Source organism: Crocodylus porosus, unplaced genomic scaffold (genome assembly GCF_001723895.1).
Source record: "Crocodylus porosus isolate Cpor-Errol unplaced genomic scaffold, CroPor_comp1, whole genome shotgun sequence".
Taxonomy (NCBI): Eukaryota; Metazoa; Chordata; order Crocodylia; family Crocodylidae; genus Crocodylus; species Crocodylus porosus.
Window position 1 is genome coordinate 78,797,586 of NW_017728948.1, and position 9,083 is coordinate 78,806,668.

The 9,083-nt window shown below is 42.2% G+C and overlaps 1 long non-coding RNA gene across 2 annotated transcripts in view; it reads left to right on the forward strand.

The window, feature by feature from the left end:
- Positions 1–9,083, forward strand: part of LOC109321848 — a 46,710-nt gene that overhangs the window by 15,240 nt on the left and 22,387 nt on the right. For both annotated transcript variants that reach the window (XR_002104180.1, XR_002104181.1), the window contains one exon: positions 5,076–5,129. This is a non-coding gene — a long non-coding RNA (uncharacterized LOC109321848). The remainder of the gene's footprint in view (positions 1–5,075; positions 5,130–9,083) is intronic.

The following is a 9,083-nucleotide window of genomic DNA, read 5'->3' on the forward strand; positions in this document are numbered from 1 at the left end:
GTTGTTTGTTTTTTAAGTGACTCATTTGGGATACTATAGTGTTCTTCCTTTCCTTGTCCATTTTTCTAATCTGTTTAAAACAAAACATCAGGAACTTTCAACCTTGAAACATACTAAAACCTTCACTTGCTTATTTTCTAATAAACTCTCTTTTGATCAAAGACTGAGCAAGCAAAAATTCTTGCCTTCTCTTGTATTAGCTGGCCTTTTACTGTGAAAGTTGGTGTTCCAGGCTACAATCATCATAAAGCTCTATTAGAATTTAAAATGAGAGATCATTTGAATGTCGCATTGCTTGGTTATAGCAAACAATTACAAGTTTGTACAGATTTTATCATTCTAAGCTAGTCTAACTTCTTTATAATTTTCTAGTCATCTTTCTGGTTAGGTTACCTGCAGAGGACACATTTTATGGCTGTAAGGGCAAATAAACACTTTCTGCCCTTGAGGCTTGCCTCAGTGATGATGAAAATGTCTGGATATTGACAAACATGTACATTTCATTCCTTGTACCAACAATTCTTTTTTCAAGTTATATTTTTTCAACTGTTTCAAGTTATATTTTTTCATTAACCCACTTCAAAAACTTGATGTTTATGTTGTAAGTGCACTTAATTGAGGATAATAATATTGGAGCAAACAAATTCCTCATGTGTTTCCACTGAAGACTCTGCAATTGCGCCTGAAGTGTTTTTAGTTCCCAGTCTGTAATACCATGCCTTTCAGTCTGCTGTCAGAAAAAGTGTATAATACAACTGAGGAGTCGGTAAATCAGTTACCTATAATATTTCAGAATATTATTAGTCAAGCAGTATGAGAGACGGGAACTATTACATACTAGGTTGTTTCAAGCCCCATACATGTTGTATTTCATGGTGTATAAGTTGACCCCTTTTTTCTGATCCAAAAGTTAGAATTTTTCTAGATCTAGTGCATCGGTCAACGTTTTTGGATCAGAAATATGGGGTTGACTTATACCAGCACCTTCCCTGCAGGCTGGGCACCCAGCGCTGCTCTCAGGGAATGGGGGTGGGCTTGGCGCCTAGTTGGTATGCCTCAGGCAGCACCACTTGCAGGGGATGGGGTTGGGCTCGGCGCTTGGTTGATGTGACCCAAACAACACCACTTGTGGGGATGGGGCTTGGCTCAGTACTCGGCTGGCGTGGCCCAGGCAGTGCTGCTTGCAGGGGATGGAGCTGGACTCAGCAGTCAGCTGAGCAGCATCTCCATGGTGACAGCAAGGCCCACAAGTCATGCTTGGGCTGGGCCTGGGCCCCTTGGCCTCCAGTGACAGGGATGCCATCTCATGGTAGGTGAAGAAGGATGGGTCATTGGGGGCTGGACAGGGATTTGGATGAGGCTGGGGGTCAAAAGTATTGCTGTGGTGTATAAGTCAAGGTGGAAATTTAAAGGTAAATGTTTTGGCTTCAAACCTCAACTTGTATGCCAGAAAATATCACTAAACAGACTTTCAATAACTTCAGTAGTTCAGGCCTTCAAATCCCTGGGCAGGAGTAACAGCTAGATAGACTCTCAGGTACATTTTCCAGCACAACCTAATTCCTTACAGCAGTCCCTGAACATATGCTCTCAAGTGCCAATAAATAAATTGACCCATCATAAAAAAGGAGGACTTCCTTAGCCTTAAATCGCAATGCTTTGTTTTTAAAGCGTGGCAGGCCTGACGACAAATTTGCTACTTTGATTTTGCTTTGGATGTATTCATTCTCAAATGCTATAAAGCTGCTAACTTGCAGATAAGCTGTTCTACCGATAGATGTCTCTGTGCTTCTGTAGAAGTGCCACAACTATCTTTGGGTGTAAATATGGGCGACAGCATATTTTGTTAGTTTAGTAGCACGAGTCTTTTTAACTTTACAAATACACATTTCTTAAAAAATGATGAGGCTCCATATTAGTGGTAAATGATGGGGAACAGGGCCCACTGGTATGGGGTATAGGTGTCAGATAGCTTTGAGAATAATTCTGTGAAATGGCTTTGTGTGGTTACCTATCCACTTGTTAATGATTTGCAATTAATGTTTTCAGATTACAAATAGCTTTTTTCTTTGAACTGCCAGTTGTGGCAATTTTATCTATAAACCTGATAAACTAAGTAGGCTTTCCCTCTTTTTCTTCACCACTAGTAATAGATTCTGCAGGCCAGATTTTGTCTTTGGTAACTCTTGAGCATCCCCACTGTTGCCAGTGATGCAGCTGATTAGAATACACTAGAAAAAACTCTGAGGACATACTACAAGTATATGTACCTCTTTGTTGGCCTTACAGAGCTAACAGGGAGGAAATGCAGTATGAATATTAATAACAAAAATATGCAACAGCTCAGATTTTGAGGTGCTCTAAATTTGCCTCCCTCCATTGGGGTTGATGGAGCTATGGCAATCTATAGTAGTAGGGCAGAGGCATAACTAGCAGGTTTTATGCCCTGAGCAAAACCCTGCTTGAGGTGCGGGAGGGCAAGCCCTGGAAAAAAATGGGGGGGGGGGGGGGGGGGGAGAAAAAAAAAAGAGGAAAGGTTTCTCGGGAGGGAGAGAGAAGGTGCCAAGCACCGGAAATCATGGGGAGGTCGGTCTTACCTGCCCCAGGGACTCAGAGTCTGTTGCTGACAGAGTAGCCTGCCTGTCTTCAGTTGCTGCTGCTGTTACAGTCCATGCACTCAGCTGCTGCTGCTGCTATGACTACTGTGCAGGGCTGTTGAGACACTACAGGCTCCCTAGGGAGCCACCATTTTGGTGACACCTTTAAGTGCATGCCCAGGGTTGAGCCATGCTTGCCCACCTTAAGTTATGTTGCTGAGCTAAGGTGCTGGCCCAGAAAATAGGTTTGTTGAGTTAAAAAGCACTTTTTTCCAGTAGAGCTGCATGTTAAAGTCTTGAATCAGATGATAGGCTGAAAATGTGCAGCATTTTTGGAGAGATGATAGGTAAACTTATTCTTTCTTATCCAGGATACACTGAGGTTAATTAATAGACAGTAGTTGGCTAGTTTAGTGTAAATTCCTTCCACTACAAGCATTTTATTCCTTTAATCCCTAATTTAATATTAGCCAACCATACTAACAGAGGGAAAGCTAATAGCGGGGTGCAATTCAGATTTGGCCCAAATCAGGGACGGTGATTTGATTCATAGATTCGGATCACTGTTCCTGATTCAGTTGGCCGAATCTGAAGATTCAATGCTGATTTGTGAGATTTCAGCGATTCAGACATAGACACAATTTTTTCTACATACCTTGAAGAAGCAAGCTCACCTTGTGATGGTTCTGATGCTGGGGCACACGGAGCATCCCACAGGAGTACTTCCGGACCACTTCTGGGTCTTCCATGCAGCGCGCTGCGGGGTCACCCGGAACCTCCCCGGCTCTGCAGTTGGTCACAGGGGGACCCCGTGTGCCCCCCAGACCCTGGAGGCACCAGTTGCTGAGGGCACAGGGGGCCCTTCCAAGCGCTCCTCAGCAGACCCATAAGTGGACTGGACGTGCTTCTGGTCCACTTCCGGGTCTGCTGCCGAGCACGCTTGGCAGAAGTCCCCCATGCTTCTGTGGGATGCTCCATGCGCCCCAGCATCGCAGCACTCATGAGCTGCCTGCTACCTAGAGGTATGTAGAAAAAAACATGTAAAGCTGTCTCCATGTCCGAATCTTTCCAAATTGATTCGGAGGGTTCTGATTCAATTTGGGGAGATTAAATGGTTTTCTGATTCGATTTGGATTCGGAGATTTGGCCACTGAATCGGGCCAAATCTCCACCAAGTCGAATCAGGGACTGAAGTTTCGCGCAGCCCTAAAAGTTAACTCTTTTTGATGTTTTTGTTAGAAATGGAGTATTGTTATAATATTGTTAGAAATGGAGTGTTGTTAGAAATGCACAGTTTGCATCTCGTACCTGATAAGAAAAAAACACTGCCAAGGACTTTTTTTTTCCTTGGCCAGCTTTGCTACAGTTTTTCTTAAATCACACACTCCCTCAGCCTCCCCCTGGTCTTTCTTATGCAGATTACAGAAGCTGGAATTCAACTGACTGTGTCCTTGAAAGGGGGGGGGATTTAAACTCTTGGTGACCTAAAGAACTTTCTGAGCATGCGCAATTAGCTGATGAATATTTACTTATCCGCCCTGCATACTTAAGTAGTTAATTATAATATACATGCGATGGATGAAGTGACGTAGCCACATACATGTTTGTATGAAGCGGAAATGAGCTGTAAGAGTTCCTGTTTCTGCACACATGCCCAGGAGGGAAAGGATAAAAACCAGCTGAAAAGTTCCTCAGGGGTTCGGAGTAATCTGAGTCTTTTGGCTCTGCTCTGACCCTATTTGCAAATACACCTTTTGTGCTGCTAATAAGTGTGTGTGTCTGTGATTTTGGTGGCCTCCAGAGAAACGAACCGCTTTTTGCACCATTTTGACCTAGAGAACATTGTAATCAATTGGAAAAGGAAGAGCCAGATTTATTTTAAAAGTGTACATACAGTATATACAAAATCTAAAAATACCTTAATCTAAGGAAAATCAGCTAAAAATTGAAAAATTCCAAATTAAATCCTTACTACCACAGTAATGTTTTTGAATCATGACGAAATGTTGCTGTAATGATTTTCTAAAATATGTTTATGGCCCTCAATCAGAGGCTGTGCAAAACCTTAATTTGAATTGTTCAGCCTTTTTCCTCCCGCTAAGAATCTCTTAAATGCCTCTGATAAAATAAATGATAATCTTCGTTGGCCATTGTTTCAAACAACAATCCTCTCAATCTCCTCCTGAATATTTTTTTTGCTTGAAAGATGTAGTAACTTTCTCTTGTCTTTTCTGGGCAGTTCTTAGTGGCACTGTATGGGAGACAAAGTTTTTGGTGTTCCAGAATTGAACTACAGGAGGTGCTTCTGTTTAAGGTATAATTGACACTATGGTAGAATCAAATGTTTGTTTCTAAGGTTTGTTTCAGCAATGCTATAGTAGTTGGTCTTGAGCCTATGCGTGATACACAGACATTATATTCATGTGTCCACATCTTGGATATTTTGGGTTACTCATGAAGTTAATTTCTATTCAATAGGAGCAGCAGCTGGTTCCAAGAAATGTGAGTTGTTTCCATGTGTAACAGCAAAAAGTACAGATAACTAGTTTATTTAAAATATATAAGTGTTATTATTGGATGAATATAAGAAAATACAAGCAAACTTTTTGAAAGTACTTGCTAAGAAAGCCAATTGTGGATAATTTTGAGGTTGAATTGGGTTACTTCCAACCAAGAAGCAGGACGTTACCGTAGAATTTTACCAGCATCAAGATAAAAACTGTTTTTTGGTCTTTACTAAAAGAAACTAAGAAGTGTCTCTCCACATTCTGTGAAATATTTTCAAAGTTTAAAAAATGATTTTTTTGATGAAAGCTTAAATCTGTTGTAAGATGCTGCCAAATCTGGAGCTTCTGATTTAAAAGTAGACAAACAGATACTTTTAAATGAATTGAATACAGTTAGAAGAGGATGGCATGTTAGTGAGAAGAGGGATCAGAAAACTGCAGTTGCAAGGAATTGATGTTATTGGCATCCAGCCAATCAGGGTCTTCCTCCATTGCTCAGGGAATACTGATGAGGCTGAGGCACTCACCACTAGGCAGCATGCTGGGCTAGGTATTCACTACCACCCCCTAGTGACAGTTTGACAGCATGGCAGTGCCTTGATTTAATTTTACAGTATACATATAGATACCCCTAACTGGGACAACTGAGAACTGGTTCCCAATAAATGCCATTCTTGGAACAGTTTAAGTATTATAGCTCTCTGCACTGTCTGACATCATTTCCTGCAGATCACTGAGAACCTGTTGAACAGCATGACAGAGATTCTTGCATGGTACAGAGTGGGTCAGATTTTAACAAGATTTCTGCCTTAAAAAAAGCTCTGTATCCCTCACTAATCTGATGTGCTACCTAGCTCCCCAAGTAGCTAAGGGTTTCGGTTGAAATGATCCCTAATGAAACTACTGTATGCTCTCATCATCAGTCAAATATTGTCAAAGCATCACGTCTAATATAGTACTCATTAGTGTTTCACGCACTATTACCTAACTATTTGTTTTGTAATGAATATCTCATTAGTTGAGGACTGTGGAGTTTTTCTGTGGATTCCTTTTGTTCAGCCTTTGATGTATAGAAAGTCTGACAGATGTCATCTGTATTTTGCAAATGCAGATTCTGGCTTTGTGTTTAGCATTTTTAACACCATTTCCCTTGCTGTTTCTATATATTGTTTCTTGAAAAACAGAGGAAATTTATGAACTACTGGCACGTGTTCCATTTTTCCTATTAGATTGTTATTTAAAATGCCTTTTCCACCAAGCTTTTTTAAAAGTCTAACACAGTGACAAAATACATCATTTAGGGAACTGGAAATAGTATGGATTCAGCCCTGGCAGATAGATGGCCATTACTTTGAGTAGCTGTTTGCTCTAAAATGGACTTTGCATGTTTCAATCCTGTTTCTACAGCGTGGTTTTAGTAGGCTGTCAACCTTTACCATGTAAACTTGATGATCTTCTAACTGAATAAAGAAAGTGAGGACTTGTACCACAGATACAACATAGTCACTTTTATAGATAAGATTATGAGCCAGAAATGAATAAGCATAAACAAAAGCAGTGGAGTTCCCTGTGAGAAGAAGAAATGGGGGCACAATCATATATGTGGTATAGGAGCTGCATTCCAGATCTTTCTTATTATGTTGATTGCAATACAAGCTGCTTTTGTAGAAATATCCATTGAAGATAGTTGATGCTATTTGCATTTCTTAATTAACAAAAGGGGCGCAGATTGACAAATTTAATAATGTATAATTAAATCGGAGTAAAAGACATCCTTTAAGCCTTAGCTATAAAGTGTGAGCAGAGCTTGTTGATTTTCATGTCAATTATTGCTAAGAAAAGCAGAGGGGAATATAGCTTTTGACTAGTGTGTTTTCTGTGCCTGAATGATGAGGATTTATATTAAGAATTACTGAAACTGAGTATTAAGTGATATGCTGTAGGCAGGGAAACTTTTTTTTCTTTGAAAATGTAGTTACATGTTACAATTTGCATGTGCTAACTCTAATGTTAGGTGGTGTTAAATTTAATATGTGCTGCAAGCAGTCAGATGCTGAAGGTTCATACCGTCTCTAACATGCACAGCTCTGAACTGCTTCTAGAGGGCTGGCAAGCAGGGGCATGGCTAGGAACTACCAAGTCTGCTCCGTGCCTGCCCAGTTTGCCAGCTCTCTAGTGGTAGTATAGGCTCCAGGATTGCCATCCCTGCTGGGTTGGATCAGACTCCTGCTGACTTTACTCCCCTGCTGACCTGCTCCCTGCTCTCCCTGGCTCCAGATTCCCCACTTATCTGCAGGGAAGCAGGGTGTGTTGGTGATCCATAGAACAATGGTGGCAGCTGGGTGGGTGCTGTCTCCCTGCCTGTTCCCAGGCTGGGAGGAACACATGGAGAATGAGCTCAGAGCAACAGCAGTGGTGTTCCCTCTTCCTGCCTGCTCCTGGGTTCTCTGCAGCCTGTGCCATTCCCACCAGGCACAAATCTAGCCCATGTCACCCCCACAGCTGCTTGTTCCCCTGTCAGCCCCACAGCAACTGACTAGCAGCTTCTTGCAGGGGAGGAAAAGGTGAGGAGTTGCCAGGAAGCTGCAGGTCTGGTGGGGATGGTGGAGGCCTGATCCAGGCATGTGAGGGGGCTGCCAGACCCGTCCACCTCCTTTCAGTGGCTGCCTAGCAGCTGACTGGCTCAAGACTCCTTTTCCTTCTTCCTGCTTCCACCTGTTCTCTACACCTCCCTTCCCCTGCATCCTCCCTCTGTTCCACTTCACACCTTTCCCTCATCTCCCCACTCACTTTCTCCCTACTCATTTGCTGCTCAGCTGTCTCCAGCTGGCAGTCCAGGGCCATTGAGTTCTAGATAAAAGTTTGTCCATACGGGGGCAGCTTGTCCTGGGATGCAGGAGGACTTCAAATTGGTTGCTTTGTCTCAGTGAAACAGCCAGAAGTTAAGGTAACTCTGTTGGTTCTTTCCAACAGAAACTGAAGCTTAGAAAGCTTCCTAGATAAGTCTTACCCAAGTTTCCCATAAAATGCTTGGGTTTGGCTGAACTGGAATTTTCTAATGGAAAAAACCCAATTTCAACCAAAATGAATAACTAGTAAAGGGAGCAATGTATCTCTAACTACTGGTACCATTCAGCAACATCTGAAATGGAATGGAAAGTTCCAAGTGTGTGTTGGGCAGCAGTTTGCAAATGCATATGATCACATAAGTGAATCATTTGTTTGGAAAATGCATGCAAAATACACTTGTAAGGAACTCATAGACTCCAAGCTGGAAGGGACCTCAAGGGTCATTCTATCCAACCTTCTAGTCCTAGACCATTACAGAAAAGTGCTTATGTAGTCTCTTCTTAAAACCTTCCAGTGAAGAAGCTTCCATATTTTTCCTGATCTGTTTGTCCCTTTGTCAGTTTGTTCCTTCAGTTAGGAAGTTTTTCCTGGGATCTGATCTGAATCTGCTTTGTTGTATTTGAAATGTATTGCCTTGTGCCCTGTCCTCGGTGGTAAGGGAGAATAACATTTCACCATCTTTTTATGACCGTTTTGAAAACTTCTATCAGAGACATAATGATGTGGCTGGGGACACTGGGCCAGCTGCCACACACAGGAACAGTGGTGACTTCTGGTTGCTGCTGCACCCCCTACATCTTGGGGTGGCTGCCCATGTTGCCTCAACCTAGTACGTCACCTACTGTGCTATCATCTCCTTAATCTCCTTCTTCCACATTAAACATACCTAGCTCTTTTCACTTTTCTTCATGTGGCTTGCATTGCAACTTCTTTATCACCTGGGGATCCCCTACCCTCCATAAATGCTGACCTCGTGAAAGAACATCTTGAGAAGCTGGATACCTTCAAGTCAGCCGGCCCTGACAATCTGACCTATTACCTGGACGAGGGAGAAGAGATTGATGTCCTATATCTTGACTTCAAAAAAGCTTTTGATCTGGTATCCCATGATCACCTCTTGGCCAAACTG